Source organism: Aythya ferina (assembly GCF_964211825.1).
Source record: "Aythya ferina genome assembly, chromosome: 6".
In the NCBI taxonomy this organism is placed as follows: domain Eukaryota; kingdom Metazoa; phylum Chordata; class Aves; order Anseriformes; family Anatidae; genus Aythya; species Aythya ferina.
In genome coordinates this window covers 39,057,533-39,077,159 of record NC_140303.1, presented here as the reverse complement: position 1 = coordinate 39,077,159, position 19,627 = coordinate 39,057,533, and the positions used below count along the sequence as shown (strand labels likewise).

The 19,627-nt window shown below is 40.1% G+C and overlaps 2 long non-coding RNA genes across 2 annotated transcripts in view; both read left to right on the top strand.

The window, feature by feature from the left end:
* LOC311438653 overlaps positions 1 to 19,627 on the top strand; it is a 109,819-nt gene that overhangs the window by 71,050 nt on the left and 19,142 nt on the right. The gene's annotated exons all lie outside the window — the stretch shown is intronic.
* On the top strand, positions 2,679 to 19,408 carry LOC311438968. The gene is made up of 3 exons (XR_014694476.1): positions 2,679 to 2,757; positions 3,088 to 3,181; positions 19,292 to 19,408. It is a non-coding gene; the product is annotated as an uncharacterized lncRNA (long non-coding RNA).

Genomic DNA, 19,627 nt, shown 5'->3' with positions numbered 1-19,627 from the left:
GGTCTGTGCTGAAATTTAAGCTTTTGTGTAGTTTTATCAAGTAAACAGTGGCTGAACAAAATAAATTAATTTATGAGCAAGGATATGGGAATAATTCACCTGGGCTGAGTAACAACTCCTATGCATGTGTAAATGTTAAATGTGCGGGTGAGGGGGGGTGCTGGGGTCGGTACATCAAGTCTCCGTATTTTAGGGTGTAAGTGATTCAGAGCAAGCTATCGATATTTGTTGGGATGAAAGCAGTTACACAACTGGAAATGCTTATGTTTATCTTTGCTTTTGCTTGTATTTGTTCTAGAAGTTGTTGTTTAGCAGCTCCAAAATTTGGCTGTACCTGTATGAGTGATTAAAATGAGCCTGATCCGTGGTCCTGCTTAGCTCCTGATACATACAGACCGTTGTTTTGGCTCAGAGAGAATCTGTATAATGTGTCTCTTATTTCTAAATCCATCGTAAAGACATGTCTTAGCACATGTGTGAGATTAACCAGTTTGCAGAGAAAGGACCTGCTTAAGTGTACACATCAAGTGAAGTCGCAATAAAACAGGAGCAAACTTTTTGGTTGTCATTTAGGATACAGCCCTAAAAGCAGATTTTTTTTTTTTTTTTCTTTCTTACAATGTAAAAAAATGCCACTCATAGTGAAGTAATGGAGGTTTTCAAATTGTTTGGCTTCTTTAGCATTGTATCAACCCCGGGTACTGCACCGGGGAACAGAGGGCACAGGGTTCATTAGATGACATATCAGCCTCCCCAAACCCCAACACCAGCTCAGCCCTTCCCTGCCCTGGACTGTGCCTGCAAGCCAGCTCTGCACAGCCCTGAGCTCTGGTGCACCACAAAACCCTGCCCGGAGTTGAGGTGATCGCTTGAGGTGATTTAGGCTTGAGGCTTCTAGGAAAGAGATAATTGTTCTTTTATTATTATAATAGATCAAAATAAAATCAGCTTGCACTTCTGAAATGGATTTTTTTTTTTTTTGAGTTGGAGAAGTGGACAGTAATTCTTTTAAGCTTTATCAAATGGTGTAATAAAAAAGCAAAAAGCACCTCATTTTCTAGGCTGTTTATTTTACACCTCCTCTTTGAAGTGATAAGTATTCCTATTCAAATCTGGGATCCTCTTTGGAACAGCGACCACCAAAATGACCCAACAAGTATCTCTTGATCCTAAGAGAAAGAACTTTTGCATGTGCAAAAGTGTGCAAATCCTTTTGTGCCTATATTTACACAAACAACTTACAACGCTGGATGCCAAACAAATATTAATGCATGCTAATGGCAGTTAAGCATCTGAAGTGCCATTTAGGTATGCAAATGCCTGAATAATAATGTTCAAAAAGTTACCAGCATTTATTTAGTACCTGTGGTATCTGGCACACAGCTGAAATAATTGCACATAAGCCTACGTAATTCCCTGCATATTTTAATAGAAAATCCTTCTTTGCTCTGCTGTGTGGTTTTAAGAAAAACTTACAGAAGTTGATGTTATCAGAAATATTCCAGATTATTCTACAACCCTGTGTTGGCGTTCTTTTTTTCATAGACTTTAGCATTCTTTAATGAAACAGGAGCTCAACCACCATGCTCAGTGCAGAGCTAACTTTGCAGAGCAGATTTGGAGAGCGAAGCCTGTCCTGGGGCACACCAAGCACCGAGCACCTGCCCCGAGCACTTGGCCCATCACTGGTGACTACTGCTTCTGCCTGCTGTAAACTTTGGAATCCAGGCATGTGAAACAGCACAGGAAACACCACCAACCTTCAGCCTTTGTGGAGAAACCTTCTAAGGGTATTTTTTCATCTCTCTGTTCATGCATTTGAAGAGTACAACAGCCCCATCCTCTCCTTCAGTACCCGCTTGCCATTCCCAGAGTGGAGGTTGACTTAATAAAAAAAAAAAAAAAATAAAAAGGAAATTTACACAGATTTTGTGCCCTAATTAGCACTGCTAATTGGGGCACACAAGTAAATTGCACTCTAGCCTGTGGAGCTTGTCAGCCAGTCAACCAGATCACTGAGTCACCAGGAGCACGGCTCCGACCCTGAGCTACTGGTTAATCAGGTGCAAAATCCGAGGTCCCTGCAGGAAGGACATGGCCCTGCTACTGGCTATCACTGAGAGAAGCTGCTCAGGGCTCTTCTGCCTTTTTTCCTTTTATTTTTTTTTTAAGGCTGGAGTTTAAAATAAAAACCAGCTGGGAAGGAGACAGCGTGTGCTGGGGAGGTTGGGGCTGGCTGGGCACAGGAAGCTCAACAAGTATCTCTTGGTCCTAAAAGAGCTAATTTTTGCATGTGCTCTGCGCACTGGGAGGTCTGAGTTTCTGGAGGACTGTGGGCACGGTGACAATCCTGCTCGCCATTTAAAAATGCCCTGTTTGCAATGTGGGAGAGCAAAATCAAATTTTACAGACATGGGGCAAGGCTACAAATCCTTTGGGAGCTCTATCTTCCTATAGAGTGACCTTGCCCAGCCATATCTACAGCAGCTGTGGATGCAGACCACTGACCACCTGGCCCATACAGGCATGAGTACCTTCTTACCGCCAGGTGGGTGAGGTTAGGCGTGGTTTGGATGTGATTGGGGGGAAAAATTGTCATTCATCAGTATTCTTATACTTCCTCCACCAGAAAATAATAAATCCCTGAAGACACGTTCTAGTCACAGATGGCTTTGGTGCTTCAAGGACAAAGCACTGCAGTCATTTTTAAGGGGAGAATATCATCACTGCTCATTTTATGTCCTCTGCTTTGATAACGTGGGTATTTAATGCTCCCTCTCTTTCCGCAGACATCTTGAAGGAAAACCTTTGTCAGGAGGAAACCCCAAATGCTCCCCAGACCAGAGAGAGGCTCCATGGGTGCGTTGTTCCCTGCTGGCGTGGTGGCACTGCGGGACCTGGGGGTGGGCTGCAGAAAAATGTGATGGGGCCAGGTGGGAGTGGGCACCGACCTGGGACACCTGCAGCTGGGCTGTGAAAAGCCCCTGTGGGGTAACAGCTCCTGAAAGGCTTAAGTAGCTGGTAAGGTGGCCATGGGCTTCTGAAAACCCCACCAGTGCTTCAGAGGAGGAATGATTTATCTTGCAGGCTCTTCCATTTGTGACAATCACTGGTTAATTACTACCCTGGTTTAAGATCTGGGCCAGTATTTTGATCCTGGACCTCTTTATATGTGATAAAGGTGACTGTGAGCCTATATAGGACATCAAGGATGTCCTATGTTCCATCTCACTATTGTTATTATTTTATTTTAAATGTCTTTTTATAAAGTTTTAAGTACTTGGAGTCTGTTTCTTCCCTTTGTAATGAAGTGGTGGTGTTGCATGATGGCCTCCAATACGTAGCGATAGCCATAATATGATGTTTAATGATGTATCTTCCATAAGACAGATAAATTCCATTTATATAATGGGTTAAATATTTATTTTTCTTAAATATTTTTAAACTGTGGCTTGCTGTAAGGAATAAGATCCACTAGATGGTGGTAAAGACCATCGCCTATATCTTCCCATATCAAGAAAAAAAAAAAAAAAAAAGAAAAGTTAAGAATACAATACTGCATTAAAAAAAATCAACTAAATAAACGTACATACCTCTCTATTTTATATTTTGAAACCAATCATAAGCATGAGAAAGCAGTGATGCTTTTGGGCAGCATTTTTATACCATAAGGAACTCTCTGAATTAAATTGTTTAGTTAGGATAAATATTGGGTAAAATGATTATGAATCATTGTGGCAAGTTTTAATACAGATCAGAAACTAAATTAATCCTGTTCTTACTCATGAATTGTGGATCTCTTTTTCTGCAGAAACAAATGAATAGTAAACAACATTTTGGCAATTTTTAGGTTAATCATGTAGAACTGATTACTCAAGAAGAATGCTATTAACATTTAGTCAATTTATACCCTACTATGAGACAAATGAAAATTAATGTTTCTGTTTTTAAGATATCAAATGGGTCATGATTTTAAGAAAAATGATTACCCCTAAAGATAACTGATAATGATGGCTAAAGGCTAGGAGCACCGAGCAACGTAGCAACATTCATAATTCCCTAAACAAATACTTGGGAAAAGCAAATACAGCTTAGTCTGTCTGCTGGGTGAGCAGGCTGCACTTTAGGTATTGTTTGGTGGGTCTTTTTGTTGACTGAAGAAAAGCATTCTGTGTTAATTTTTTTTGTTAGTCATTTCTCATGCAAAAGGGCACGATTGATGGAGACCAAACATTGATGATGTTCAAACATTTAATAACAACAGGCAGATTTTTGGAGCTGAGTATTGTATGTTCTTGGTAAAGATTTTATCTTGCTCAATCAATTATTCTTGCTGGTAATGAGTTAATAGGTCTGTCTGTCTGATGCTCCGGTACTATATATTGATAAAAAATAATGTGGTCAGTAGAGGTGATGCAGTAAGGATTGCTACAGGTATTTGCAACAAGTGTGGATGAGAAATGCACTGGAAACGAGTAGGGGACCAAGGACTTCAGGGAAAAAAACAACAAAACACAGTCTTTATTTTAGAAATATATATTTTACGCTGTGGGACTATCTTGAAATTTGACTGTATGAAGGAGTTTTGAACAGCTGTTTAGCAGGTATGGATTTATCTCACATCAGGTCCTGTGACACTAGGGGAGAACTGTTACCGCGTGCCTCAGCGCTGTACTGCCTGCATCTCCCAGTGTCTGCGTACGGCGTGTGGCTGTACTTTCCCCGTAAAATAATTGTAAAAGGTCCTGACCTTTTGCAGAACCAGCAAAGCCTTACCAGCCCAGTGCTTCCTCCGTCGCTCGGCCAGCTCAGGGAGTGATTAATGGGCGCTTTCAGACCCGCGTGCACGGGCTTTCTAATGGAGGCGGTGCATTAAGGGGAGCAGTCCCCTGGTTGTTTTAAATCACTTTCCCTATTTTTAAAAACTACGCTGCATATCAGAGATTTATCATCTCTTATATAACTATGATGGGAACAAAACAGTTTGATTTTCACTTTTTAAACTGCAAACATCAAATGGATTTGGAGGGGCGGGGGGAAAGAGATGACGGCTTTTGGTATTTATTGCTCTTGCAGGGTGGAAGACAAACACTCGACTCCCGAGTTTCCTATGTAACGAGATACCCGGGAGTTGTGTGTCCGCAGAGTGATGGCTTTGCTTCCCCGCTGCTCCATCCGCAGCAGTCCAAACCCAATCTGGGTGACATATAGGACCCATTTCAGCCTTACAAGAGCGCAGACATCACGAGGCGGGATATATCAGTAACCATACCAGGGCTGACCTTTGCAACCTAAGAAGCTGGTGATTTGTGGAGGCTTGTTAAATTTGGTAATCTACATTTCTCATTGCTTACAGCAGCATTTTCACTTTTTTTTCCTGGGGAAGGCTGTGGGCTGATGAGTTCCAGTATCCAAGCTGAGCAGTTAGGAAAATTAACATTTTTAAAAGGTTGCGAAGGAGCAATCTTGTTTGAAAGCAGCAAGGGTATCCTGGTTTCTTTGGAGGATAGCTCCTTGTGGATGCAGATGTGGCTGCATCTCAGCATCCCCTCTCGCAGGGGGAGGCTGGCTGCTTTGAGCTTCCCTACAAATTCCTCATGGGAAATTCTGTTGCTAACTCAAGTTTTTTTTTATTTTTATTTTAAAATTATTTTTAGTCAAATGTCTCTTGGGCTCAAACCGAAGTATTGGAAGATGATTTTTCTAAATTTGAGAAAAATGTCCAGTTGCTGGTGGGCTGAGCTGAGAGGGGTGGGTCTCACCCAGCTCAAGCCATGAGATCCTTCACATGCAGATGGGAGCAGGCTGGCAGATACCTTGGTGCAGAGGAGGCCATTAATGGGCACAGGATCATTATAGGATCAGCAAAAAGTTATATTCATCTCTAGGTGCATGGGCTTCAGGAAAAGCAGGCATAGCTGCAGTTTTGGAATTGGTTTAATAAGGGTCTTCAGCAGGTGGTTTTCCTAGATCTGAGGTGGCTAGTGTGAACTTGGTTTCTTTAGAAATTACTTTTGCTCTTAGATCAGTGATCTAAAATCTTAGATGAGCTGCAATCAGCAACCGTGGGAGCTGGAGACATCTAGGAAGGGGTGGGAGGTTCCCCCAAACCATCCCATCTGTACCACATTGGGTCCCTGGCACGGAAACCTAAACTTTGACTCCTCTGGTTTATTAGGAGTGTTTGAAAATACACTGCTTCTCCATAAAAATAGTGTCCTTTTGGAAAGTTTAGGCTTATCTGTTGTTTCCGTTTCATTTACTGAAGTTATGTTAATAGCAATGAAGAAAAAAAAACAACAACACAACAACTTGGTAAATGAGGAAATGGTTAGCCATAATGATTGTCAGGAAAATTCTGAAATTGTTTCGTTTGCTGCTAAATGGCAACAGGGAACAAGCCATAACAGTAAAGGGATTTCAGAACAAGAGTAACATCAAGTTTCATTGTCAAGTTCTTTCTTTGGAGGATTTGACTGTTCCGTGCTGCAGACACGTGGGTCCCCCCCCCAAGACCAGGGAGGAGCAGTTTAATGGCTTGCAAGAAAAGCGAGACATTACCTGCATTAAAGTAGCACAAAAGTCCAGGGAAACCTCCAGTTCATGTATGGTAACCACAACTCCAAAAGATGCTTTCTGCAGCCTCATATCGGACTTTGGTCTGCCACGTTTTTCAGAAATGAAAATCACTTCCCAGAAACCAAAACTGTTGGAGTGATGGGAAAACATGAAAGACAGGAGAGCAAGTGTCTGAGTTTATTATTTACAAACAAGAGAGAAATAAGACGGAAGGGTCACAATTAAGAATTCTCAGAGGCAAAATAAACCCCGAAGACGAGGACAGGGGCTTTCATCACGAGCTGGAGCAGGAGGATGGAGTCAGGGGGCAGAAGAGGAGCGGCGGATCCTGGTGTGGCAGCCACCCGCAGGAGTCAGTGGGATGAGAGCAGAGCCACGGCTGCAGCAGCAGCAAGGCAGAAGGTCAGTTTTTCACCCAGCAAAGGGTACGACACCGCAAAAATGGTGAGAAAAGTGAGCAGAAAATAGCTAGAAATATATGAAGATAAAGGTGAGATGACAGAGGGGAGAGAGAGAAAACTGCTATGCACAGACTGTCAAGTGGTGCAAAGACTGCCCGAGGTTGCTGGGCAATAAAGAAATACTAAAAAACTATCGTTGGTCCTGCAGGTGCTGTAGACAAAAAGTTCTCTGTGGATTTCTTTTTTATTTTTATTTATTTTTATTTTTTTTTTTAGCATAAGCATTTACAAATAAAATATAAAGGGGCTGCATTAAAATTGAAATCACATTTAATGGGGCAAATGCTGTATTTTTATTTTCTTAATGAAAACCATCAGATCAGAGTCAGCATTTGCAAAACGTGTTTTTATTAGTGTGGCTTTGGTAGTGTTGAAATGCTACATTTTTTTTCTAGACGTATGATCAAGAAACAGTTTCTTGAAGTATCTCTGTGCAAGAAAATTTTCTGTTCTTATATTGCATATGCATTTCAGAAGCATGGTAACTCCTAGAAAGCAATGTCTGTTCTTCTGATCCCTAAAACACCACGAGAAATAAATTTTTCTTTTCCTCTTCCAACAGACTTTTCTGTTCCAGTTAACAGAAATCTACCCAAAATCATTCCAGTTAATCTACCAAATTCAAGTTAATCACAATTTCCACAATATGTCTCATCTCTGAGTAGCTACCAAAAGTGGAAAAGGGGCTTCTGAGTTCACAGATTGCCAAAAAGAGTTTCTGGAAATGTACCCTGAGATTACTTTACTAAGGCAGTCTCTCTTTACAGACTCACTGTGCTCTTAAATGTGGTGGTAGGAGCAATGCTTGTTTAACTTAACCAGCAAGTACAGATTTCAGTTAGCAGCGAACCAGTTAAACGGAAAACAAAGTAGTTTTTTTAACCAATTCTAGCTCCACTCAGGCCTAAATTATTACTATTTTTTCCTTCAGAAATGTGCATTTTAATATGTCACTTTTCAGTTCCAGCTCAATAAACAACCATTTATTTACAATTTTAAAGCAATCTTCAGCCTAGTCAGGTAAGAATTATTTCAAAAGAATAAAAACATTTTCATTTCCCATCACTGCCAAAAATGAAAAGAACATGAGTTATGAGTCTTGCTATGTTGTCTTAAGTTGATTACTATGGAATGATTAAAAAACTAGCTGTGCTGTCATAGCAGAAGAGTACATTATAAGTGTAATAACAGCTTAGGGATACAATCCATCAATGCCGTACTTGGGAGAAGAAAAAAAGTTGATCTATTTCTTTGGTCATCATTTTCAGCATATTAGATGACAAATAATTGTACATTCATCAATAACAATAGATTAAAGTTGAAATGATTTATTGCTATTACACTGCTGGTACGATAGAGCACCAGGTCACTCAAGCATTGATGGGGTCTGTATTTAATTTTCACGGGTCTCTTAGCAGAAATAATAGACAGAGAGGAAACCACCTGAAACAAGGTAGATCAAAGTTGGTGACAAGTGATTTGTAGGTTTGTTCTGCGGGAGAGGTGGGCTGGAGGTGGCAACGCTTCTGCTCAGCGCTCTGAACCGCTACGTCGGGTGGCTCCCCGCGTCCTTGCTTGGCCAAGCAGCCTCTGGAGAAAACACTGAGTGCCATTCCTGAGGGTCAGGGCGGTTAATAAGGAGAAAATTATGGCAAAACTTTTTTTTTTTTTTGATGTGAAAATTCTTTCGTGAAGCATTTTTATTTACTCTTAAAACAACACAGGAGGGAAAACAGCACCATTTTTCGAAGGTGTGGGTAGGACTTCTGTCAGAAAACACAGAGTGCAATACTTTGGCACGGGCTGATTCCACCAGCTGTTGGACTCAAACTTAGTTTTTCTCTAGAGACTCTCTCCACTGAAACTTCATGCAAGAAGCAGTGCTTTGGAGGTACCACTGCTACCCCATCTGCCTCCTGGGAATCACCAGCTTCAACGTGCGTGAGCACGTTGGTTGTCTCTGTCCGAAGACATCAGGGTTTCCAGCATCCATAGCTTCATCCATCCTAATTGCCCCTCAACTGCAGTTTTTACAACGAGATCGTGAGGTTTCAGTCGAGGAAAACTTCTAATTTTCTTTGATTTTGATGTGATTTTCTTGAAACTGAAACTCTGCCTAGAAGATATTTTAAAAGTCAGATTAAGTTTGAAATGATTTATGCTATTATACTAATTTTATGAGGAGGCATATACTGGTCTAATACTGAAATGTTGTCATTGCTGGGAAGAACAGAGTCCTCTGTGTGCATATGGTGTGCTACCTAAGGCTTTAGGATGGGTACAAAAATGCTGACCAAATTAAAGAGCATTGTAATTTCCTTAATAAGAATGTCTCTAATTGGCTGTATGATTTTTATTGATTGATTTTTTTGATCCCATTTATAGGTTTGTCTTAGTACTCTCAGTATTTTTAGATATAACAAGGCTGAATTCAGCAATAGGTGGCTCAGAAATAATTCTAAACTGCTGATACTACTAATAAACCAATGTACCAAGCTAGTTTCCTGAACTTTGGAAAATTCATTGACTGTCTGGATAATCTGTCTGGTGTTTTTTGCAATTTGTAAAGGAGCTTCAATACCTGCCAATGTACTAATGACCGGGGATGATAGGAGTAACTGCTTTATTTTAAAATAGCAATTGAATCCACGTGCTTTTTCCAGCCAAAACTCTGTGGGGAAGAGTGCCCACTCTGCCCCTCTGGGATGCAGTCAGAATCTGCATATGCTAATGCCCCTAAGTTTGAGTAAGTTATATGGGATCTTTAAGCTACAGGAATATCTGGACTCATGCTACTGCAAACATTCATACCTGCCAATAAGTTGCCAAAATTATGTGACACGAACAGTGAAAGAGTTTTAATTTTCTGTCCAGTCAAATCTTAGTATATCACACTCAATTTTCCGTCCTCAGTAATCTCAATAATTTCCCACCTTGCTCATGATGAATGTCTTGCCAGTTCCTGCTCAGTCCTTCCACTTTACACAACCTAATTAAAGAAAACATTCCATGATTGCCTATTTTTCCTCATGCATGACAACCTATTATTTTTTCTACCACCTGATTAGGGCTTTATTATCCTTGGATTTAGATTGATTTGCTGGGCACTTTAATAAAACACTACTTGGTTTGATTTAAAGGGCTACAGGTTTCAGTCATTCATAGAATTACTCTTACAAGTAACTCGCACGTGAAGTGCTGGATAGTCACCGTGAAAAGGGATTTGAGGGTACCGTGATATAAGTCTAAAGAAATGAGAATCACAGGTGGTGTTCCAGTTGTGTATGTTTTTAATATTTCTATTGTAAGCAGGCAGGAGAGGACGTTTTGCAATATAATTTGTCAGGAGTGATAAATCTGTTTCATCATTTCTGTCAAGAATGGATCCCGTGTATTAAAACTACTATAAATATTTTCTCCAGATAAACCAAAACTTTCATATGATTAAATAATAATACATTTATGATGACAAATTGCATTTACCATGTGTTATCTGAAATGCGAGACAAAATTAGGTAGTTAAAGTTCAAATGGATGGAGATCAGTTTTGATTTAAAATCAAAGGAATTTTATTAAGTAAATGAGATTTTCATCATTATTCTGTTATATCTAACATTCTCTCCTTTCAGAAATATTACTTATGAGCTAAGACAATTTAAAATAAGAACTGAGCTGATATTATAGCAAAATGTAGTTCAGTGAAAAAGTTCAGGGGCAGCTAAATATCTCGGCAGTGCCTGTCACCTTGCTGATGACTTCTTGCTTTGGCGCGATGAGGAGTGCTCTGCAGCCTGCTCTGCCTGGCCTGGTGAAGAGATGCCCTGGGATTCCTGTTGGCACACCTTCCTTGGCCATTTCTGCTCATTGTGCTTTCTTCCAGAGCACTTTCTGACCGTGGAAGGTGCAGCTCTGCTTCCCCGAGCTCCTGCTGGAGGTCTGCATATTGAGAAGCTGGGAGAAGGCAGCATCCTGTCAGCAGGCTTAGTTCAATGAAACAGATGGTAGTAGATGAATATTGGCATATCAGCCTTTGTTTTCAAAAAAAAAAAAAAAAAAAGTAGTTTTTACAGCTTTTCCTACTGTACAAATTGTTGTTGTTATTATTTTTTTTTTTTTCAGTGTCCTTTAATGGCATAAAACTTGCTTACTTAAAAATGTCTAAATGTCTGCAAGATAGCCAGCACCGAATTTTTGCATTTAAGGGCTTGCTTCAGCTCATAGGAAAGGGGCAGTATGTGACATTTGTCTTTGTCAGCCTGATCAACTTGATGCAGTATTTAAACTTAGGCATGGTTTCATATCTTCCGGGTAGGAACTTTTACACTGTACACACAAAGTTTATATATTACAAAAGTAACTTCTAGCTGGCAAATTGGGTGCAATACAGAAATAGCTGTGTACATGCTCAGTGTGGGCTGCTGAGCTGCTCTGTACCTGGCTCAGGTGTGCTGTACCAACAGTGCTGACACCTCTAGATGGACCACCACAGCACCTGCTTGAAGTACGGAAAGTCTAGGATCCAGGGAAGCATTTAGAAACCTGTTCAAAGAGAATCCCTTGAAGAAACCCAGTAAATCTGTTAATATAATTACTCACTTGCTTACCTTTAGTTGCTTTTCTATCTGGAGAATGGAAAGAACTTCCCTGAAGGGGAAAGCAAGCTGGTTTGCTCATTTCCCTACTTTTTGGGCACTTTGAGAAGTCAAAAACACGAGGGGTGTGTGCTTGCAGGAACACGGGCTGCAGTGATGATTATAATCAAACTGAACAAAAAGATCATATAAAAGCCAAGTGGTAGTGCTAAAGAGACTTAATAGCTATAAACTGGTAGCTATTAGGTTCTAATTACTCTTAAATAATTACTGAATAGAATAGTAAGTGTTATTAGCTTACTTTAATATTCAGCAAAAAACACTGCCTCCAATGATAATTTACTGTTTCTTCAGCTATAATCTATGCACATGTAAAACTGAACTACTTCATAAACATCCTTAATAAATCCAATTATTGTCAGGATTTTGTGGAGGAGACCAATGCAGTGCGTGCCCATACTGTGCTTGCATTTCAGTGAAACTACTGGTCTATTTCTTCTAAAACCAAATATAAATATTGAAAAAGGGGAAGGAAAAAAAAAAAAAAAGAAACAAGCAAACAAGCAAAACGACAAGTGGAGAATAGAAGTTAGATGTGCAAATAAGGTTCAGATTTCCAAAATTTGGGAGCACCATTATCACTCGTGTGCTGTACCCGTTGTCTGCAGAGCTGTGATTTCACAAGCAAGCATCTCTGTTGGTGACTGTGCCTTAGTGGCAGGCAGTAATATATATACTCAGAAGGAGCAGATTACTTTGTCCTGGCTTACTTGCTTAATTTATATTGCATCATCTTCTTTGGAGAGTTCGTGTGAGTCTCTGCCCCCTGCAACTGACTTGAGACCTCATTTTTTTTCCTAAAGGAAATGGGTCTGGGTTTTGATGTACCAAGAATAAAAGCCTTATATAACTTCAGAGCATCATGTAATATCCTGAAAAATTTGGAAACCTTCAAAGTCTCAAAGATTGAGTGAAGGAGGACTCTATTTGCGACCGATATGTGTTTTCCATCAAATGTCCAGTTGCAATATTCTTTTTCTTTGGTTTTGCTTCAGAACCACAGAGCAGCTGATCCTCGGGTGCCATAATCATCAAATAAAGGAACACCAAATAATGGTGAATATTTCTCTATGCTACATCTCTTCTTATGGTGCTCACTTTTGTGAAACTTTTTAATTATCTCTGTTTTGTGGATTAAATTCTTAAATTTCTACTTCTGTACGTTTCAGTTCTGCTCATTTCTGGGCTTCAAATTTCTCTTCAAACATTGAGATTTCCACTGACACAACATTTCCAAACCTAGTGCAGTTCTCAGTCTACCATCTGCCTCTAGAAGGTGAATTTCCAATATATTGCTGAAATCTCTCTGCGTATGGCTTGGTTACATTCCTCAGTCTTTACAGCAACAGCCTTTTTCTCTGTATTTTCTGTTTTCCCTTTGAACTAGAAGCACTGGGTCTATTTTGATGTATCCTTTGTGCCTACGTGGTGTGGAAGCGATGAAGGAGGACGGAGTGCTGTAGCTTTATTGGATTAGCGGGATAGGCAGGGGCAATGCAGACATGATTTCTTTCTCCTCCTCAGCTGTCACCCAAGCCCTGGTCCTTCACCTCATCTAGTGGAAGTATACGCCTTAGTTTATGGCCTTCCTGTTAGTACTGGATTTACATTTTATTCATTCTCTGAGGATCTCTCGCTCCAGATTAGAAGATGCTTTTAGAAATCCTCATTGGCCTTTGAGCTGCGAACTTTGTGAGGTTGGCACCTCTTTGCAGAGGGGAAAAGGGGCCCACCAGGTCTTTCCCTGGAAAACTCAGGTGCACGTACACACTGCCTGCTCAGTTACCCACTGCCAGTTCCCAGATTTCACTTTTTATTCACGTAGGAGGATGCCCACCCCGGGGCTGAGGAGGATGGAAAAGGAAAGAGAGAAAAAGGGGCACCAGAGCTTATTGCCAGCTCTTCTAAATGTAGCCCTGCATGCGTTCAGCATGCATTAATCTCATTTTCTTTGATTTTGCCTGGGAGTGAGAATGGCTAACTTTTTGCTTTTCTATTTGTAATAACGAAGTGTTCCTGATGTGGACAATTAGCGACTTTTTGTTCTTTGGAAATTATCTAGGTGCGTCACTCAGCAGTCTGCACAGCTGCAGCGCCAGCCAGCTCCGTGCCAACGGCGCGCTGGCTAATTCGTGAAAAGAATCAGCTAGGCCTGTACTTGGCGTGGCTTTATTTAATTTCACATTGCTTTCTTCTTCTCCTTCTTATTTCTTTTTTCCCCTTGCAATTTCAACTTGCTCACAAAAGTGTGCACCGAGCAAGAGACAGATAGGCAGAGTGAGAGAGCAATCATGGCTTGAGATGGTGAGATGGGGATCTGCAGCTCTGCCGGAGCCTGGGCTGCCCTTATTCCTTTTAACATCCTGACATTTATCAAAGGATTCGTTTTTTTACAAGTATTGTTTGTCACTGAAAGAACTCCAGAGAATCCTTTTTTTGAAAGGTTTGCATGGCAAACAGATTTTGGCCTCGAGCTATTTTAAAGGTGGGCAGAGAGAGAGACCAAAATCTACATTTAAACTTCTTCATATGATGTTGTATATTCATAACCCAATTTTTCCTTCCTCCAGCTCTGGATAAATACACTGTTTCAGTACTCTACAATTTTTAAACTTCATCGTCGGAGATAATCACCCAAATACATAACAACAACATCATACAAGCACGGGAAATATGTCTGAAATTTCCTTTTTATTGTAACATAAGATAGCGCTTCCAAAATCCCAAACTTGAATTGCTTTTCAGTAGATAAGCATCAAAAAATACATTTCCTGCTTTCGGTGAAGGTGCAATAAGGTGCTATATCAGTGTAATAGTTCAGAATGATATGCTCTACTAGTATTTTGATGAATTACATGATTATAGCTAAAATGAACACTTTCATCATGCCTGAATTAATAATGGTGGTATGATTTGGCAAGTACTCCCGCAGTGTTCTTTACCTCATCACTTCAGAAGACAGAGTTTGCGAGCCCATCCTTTGTCTCGGTGAAACACAGGAATCCTTTACAGTTTAAAAACACAAGAAGCAAGAGAAATGTGACAGCTTTAAAAGGGAAAAAGAAACTAATGCATGCATACCTTCTCAAGCTCATCATGACTTAATTGGTTTATTTTTCACTGCCTTATTCCAACGTCTAAGGCACCTAATGCTGTGTCAAAAAGAAAAAGATCAGGATTTTTTGTGTGTGTGAGAATAGATTTACTGTATTTTATTTCAAATAATGTGTTTCCAAATGACTCTAAAGACCTTATAAGGACATCATTTTCTGTTAGACCATCGGTTTTACTTCAGAACTTGGGCAATCAGTATGTTCCCTTCTGTGTCTCCCACATTAGTTAGCATATGAAGGAACCCACACTACGATTTTACTTATTTTGAGGGAAGCTCTGTATTGATGTGCCCATTTTGGGCTCCTCTGGGTGGTCTGATACTGGGCATATAAAATTTCCTTTGGGGGGGCTTCAAAAATATTGCAAATGTGGTGCTGCCCAGAGAAAAACCCATGCTGCTGATGCCATTCTAATATTATTTAGCTGATAATAAATGAAGGCTCTGAGTTTTTACAGCTGTCATCTAATACCTTTAATGGGAATTAATTTTAATTGAAATAATAATAATAATCAATCTGCTGCAGATAGGAAATGTAAACTTTTGCAGGCTATTGTGAAAAATGGTGATGCACGATGTATCAAAAACATCTGGAGCAGATGTTTCTGTAATTATGACACACTTGATGGTTATGTTGCGTTCAATGGCCTTCGTTGGTACCCCTCGAAGCTGGGTAATATTATGAGCTTGTGCTGGTGCACTGAACTGGAAGAGAGGAGATTCTTTCTGGGGCAAGACCTGTCCTCTCTGTTTTCCTAAGTGTTTTCTGTCCATTGAATGTCTTCTCTTGGTTAATTATTATCTTTCATGTTTGTATCAAATAGTAACTTTATGCCATGAAATATCTCTAGTCTGCTGATGCAGAAAGTCGAGCAAACATTAACAAGCACGCTATTTGATGAACCCATGTTCAGAAGGGGAAAGTAGTATTTGGTACAAATGAGATTATAAGGAATATCTTGCAGGATTTAGTACGGTCATATAAGCTGTGATCTCTGCAGGAGTACAGGACTTTGTACCTTTGTACTTAAAGAATCTTATTGTTGAAGGTAAAAATGTATGGAAGACTTAAGAGATCTGAGTCGGTCACCTCAAATAAAAGCAGAGGAAGTTTAGCTCAAGTGTGCTTTACATATCTTTCATCTTGTGCTGTTAGAAATCTCAGCATAACCCCCCTGTTGGCCCATGGTTGGCAGTGACAAGAGCCAGGCTTCTAGTCTCTGCTCAGTGTCAGTCCAAATGTCAGGCAGAAACTTGGCAGAAAAAAATTAAGCCATGTGGATGCTTAGTGAAATGCAGTACCTCCCTCGCAATTCAGATTTACCAAAAAAGTGCTATTTTGAAACATTAACCGGGTGGCTAAAGAAGGTAATATCCAATGACCAAGTCCCTCTTTCCCTCGTTTCAATAAGAATCATTTGGCAGCCTCTTCCATTTCTTGGTGGGACCCAAGTCAAGCCAGGTGTCTTGCTCTCTGCAATAACCCCCCTTTGGAAGCACATGCTTGTCAAAGCCTGGACTTCTGACCCTTATCCTAGCGTGGGCAGGGAAACATCCTTCAAACTGGAGATGCTGTGTGCTACAAGATGCTCCCAGTGGCTCCAGGTCTGCTGGCCACTCCAGCCCCACGCTCATCTTGAACTAAGTGCTTTGACTCTGCACCAGTTGCTGCTCCTTTGTGGGTGTAGCCATACAGAGCCACATCTGGTCCTACTGCTGAAACACCGTCCTGAGCCTCTTAAAGATGGGACCTATCCTAATACAAACTATGGCATTAGAAAAAGACTGTTCTGAGCATGTCTGTATGTAGTTGGTTGCTGGTTCATTATATGGTTTTATATGGTTTCTTCGGTCTTTACAGAATAGACCCAACTATGAGAGAGAGCAAAATGCCAGCTGGGGGACATCTGACTCATCTGCTCACCTTCCCAATTTCACTGCTGCCTCCAGCAGGTTCCTTCTCCACTTGCCTCCCAGCCACCAGTGGCTGTATGAGACATTGCTCTTTTCTGCGGGTTTGTGGTCAGTGCACACTACATGACTTTATTGTTATTATTATTATGTTTTGGGGCAGGATATATTAATTTGTGGCACTCTAATAGTGTAAAATCTGTTAATAACTTGCATATAGAGGCACAGACCCAATTTAGCTGCTGTTATAAAGAAAGAAATTGTAATTCTGAATTGATTTCTCCTATGGAAATACCAACAATATAAATTACAATGTCACTAGAATAAAAGAGGGGGGAAAAGCCCTTTTTACAAGCCTCAGGATGATCATTTATAAATAAACTAAAACTAAGAAGCCTTAACAAAAAATCCCTATGGAATCCGACATTAATAGCCTTTGCTTTTAATCTGATACAATAAATCTTGCAGCTCTGTATCCACAACAGAAATAACAGAAAGCAGGCCAAGCTGGAGTAGGTACGGGGGAGTCGGAGAGAAACATGCCCTTTCTTTAATTGAAAGTGTCTGGTGATTTTCTGGTATTCCAAAACCAACAAGCCATTGCTGCCAACTCGCTGCCAATCAGCTCATTCTGAAACAGGGCTGTTGGTTGGACTCTGCCTAAAAGTGATGCTGCGTTGCTAGAGTTTCAAAATCCGAGTGTTATTTGGAATTTAGTATTTGTTTGGAGGGCTAGTCCTCAGACCCCAGTGCTGTGACTACGTGTGGAGCTCAGATTTCCAGCTGCCTTGTGAACTGCAGCAGGTTAAAAGGAAATCTGAAGGTACAATATCAATTGTTTTTATAATGTTACAATTTTTTTTGAGATGGTTTTTGAGCAGAAGCAAGTCTACTGACAAAATTTTGTTCAGATAGTGGATGTCGTGTGTTTCTGCAGTGTAAATGGTGACAGAGAGGAGAGTCTTCTGTGCCACATGTTGGCTGTAGGACAGGATGCAAACAAGTCCTTAACTTTGTGTGTAGGTGCTAGTGCGTGTAGAAACTCCATCTACTACATACATCACAAACCATGAACGGGAGCTACAGATTTTCATAGCCTCATAGTACTGCCAACACCCTATATTCAAAGATCTTTAGCTAAATATGGAAAAAGATATCATGGAGCTATCTTAAATTTTTGACAAAAATAAGCATGCATTGTCCTCTTTGTCGACTTTAAGTATACTCCTAAGAATCTTGAGGTTGAGACTGATTTTCTCAATAGTGACCAGGCCCTGCATTTCAGATTTATTTATTTTATTTATTTATTTCATTTATTTGTTTTTCCAGATATACAAACATCTTGGATAACCTTGTTTTTTAAATCTTGGTAATGTAAGAAAGAATTGCCTTCTTGGTTTACAAACAACTGCAGTGAGGAACACTGATAAATCTTCAGCATGTTTTGTCTTTACTGGCCATTGCCAACCTAGAAGGATTTTAATGGGAACATATAGGCTTGCTGGAGATCTAGGTTTTATTTATTTATTTTATTTATTTATTTTTCCTGCAGAGAAAAACCTTGTTTTTCCTATAAGGTGGGTGAGTTCAAAATGATGGCAACTCCATCAAGAACCTGCTAACACAATGGCCCAAATTTGAGCAAAACTCTTCATTTTAGGGAAGAACTTTAAGCTAACTGCCCATCCCTTTAAACTGTTCTGTGTGTTAAGTGAAGAACAAATATCCTGTTCATGCACAGGGTTTACAACACTTTGTGGGTTAAATAGAATTAAAAATGAAAGGCCAACATCAAAGTCATGTAAAAGCAGAAACTTCATAGGACCAATGAATGTAGTTACTTCTCTCTCAAAAAAAAAAAAAAAAAAAAAAAGAGACCTCGTGCTTAGATTAATAAATATTTATGTATATTAAAATTTAAATTATTTGCCAATCTCTGTGATTGGGCAGATAAATACACATATCTGATTCAGTCCCCTGACAGTGACTGAAGGGTAATGACTTTGGACAAAGCTATAAATCAAAGACATTCCTACCAGGGACTTCAGAGGCAGCTAAACATAGACATGTAAGGTAGAATTTGTTCTGCTCTGTGTCTGAACAGCAATTTCACATGCCACAGTACTACGTGTATTTTTTCTCAGTTTAGAGTGTTATTTTTCTACTGATTGCTTGGGATCATGCAAATAGCTTGTATTGGATCTGATGAATGTAAATTCAAAAATATCCCTGAAAAAACAGACAAGAGAAACCTTACCTTCCTCTTGGGCATTTTTGGTGTTGTAAATAATATCAGCATCTATGGAGTATGTACAGATCTCCAGTGTTGGACATACTTCTGCTCAGTTTTGAAGATCTTTACCAGGGGAGACATGCCAAAGCTTTTTCTGTAGAAATTTTAATAACAGTAACAGAGAAGTGGCATAGTCTCAAGTCTGTTCCTAAAACAGATCTAACCAGGAAACCCACAAAGTCAGCAGCCTGGTTGACTTGTGCTTTCTGGAATGTGAAAACATCTGACCAAAATTGTATTAACTGAAGATGAAGTGCAAAAATGAAATTTCACCCTTTTGCAGAGAGCAGCCCTGCCAGGAGCGAGCATTACTCCATCGTCATGCACTCGGCTGTAATTGCCCATCTGACGGCGAGCTCGGAGATTAACATCACAGTTCTTGAGCCATGGACTACATATGCCAGACCGCTGCGTGTTGTGTCAAGCCACTTAGGCATGAACCGTCAGTGTGCAGAGTGTTACTAAACGCTCTTATTTTTAGGTCACACAGATGCAGATCATCCTGAATATTACTCTGGACAAACTGCTAATCGCTACCTTGTTCAAAATCTGTTGGACATTTCCTATGTGCTGCATCAAAGGGTGATATATATATATATTTTTTAATGAAAAAAAGCAA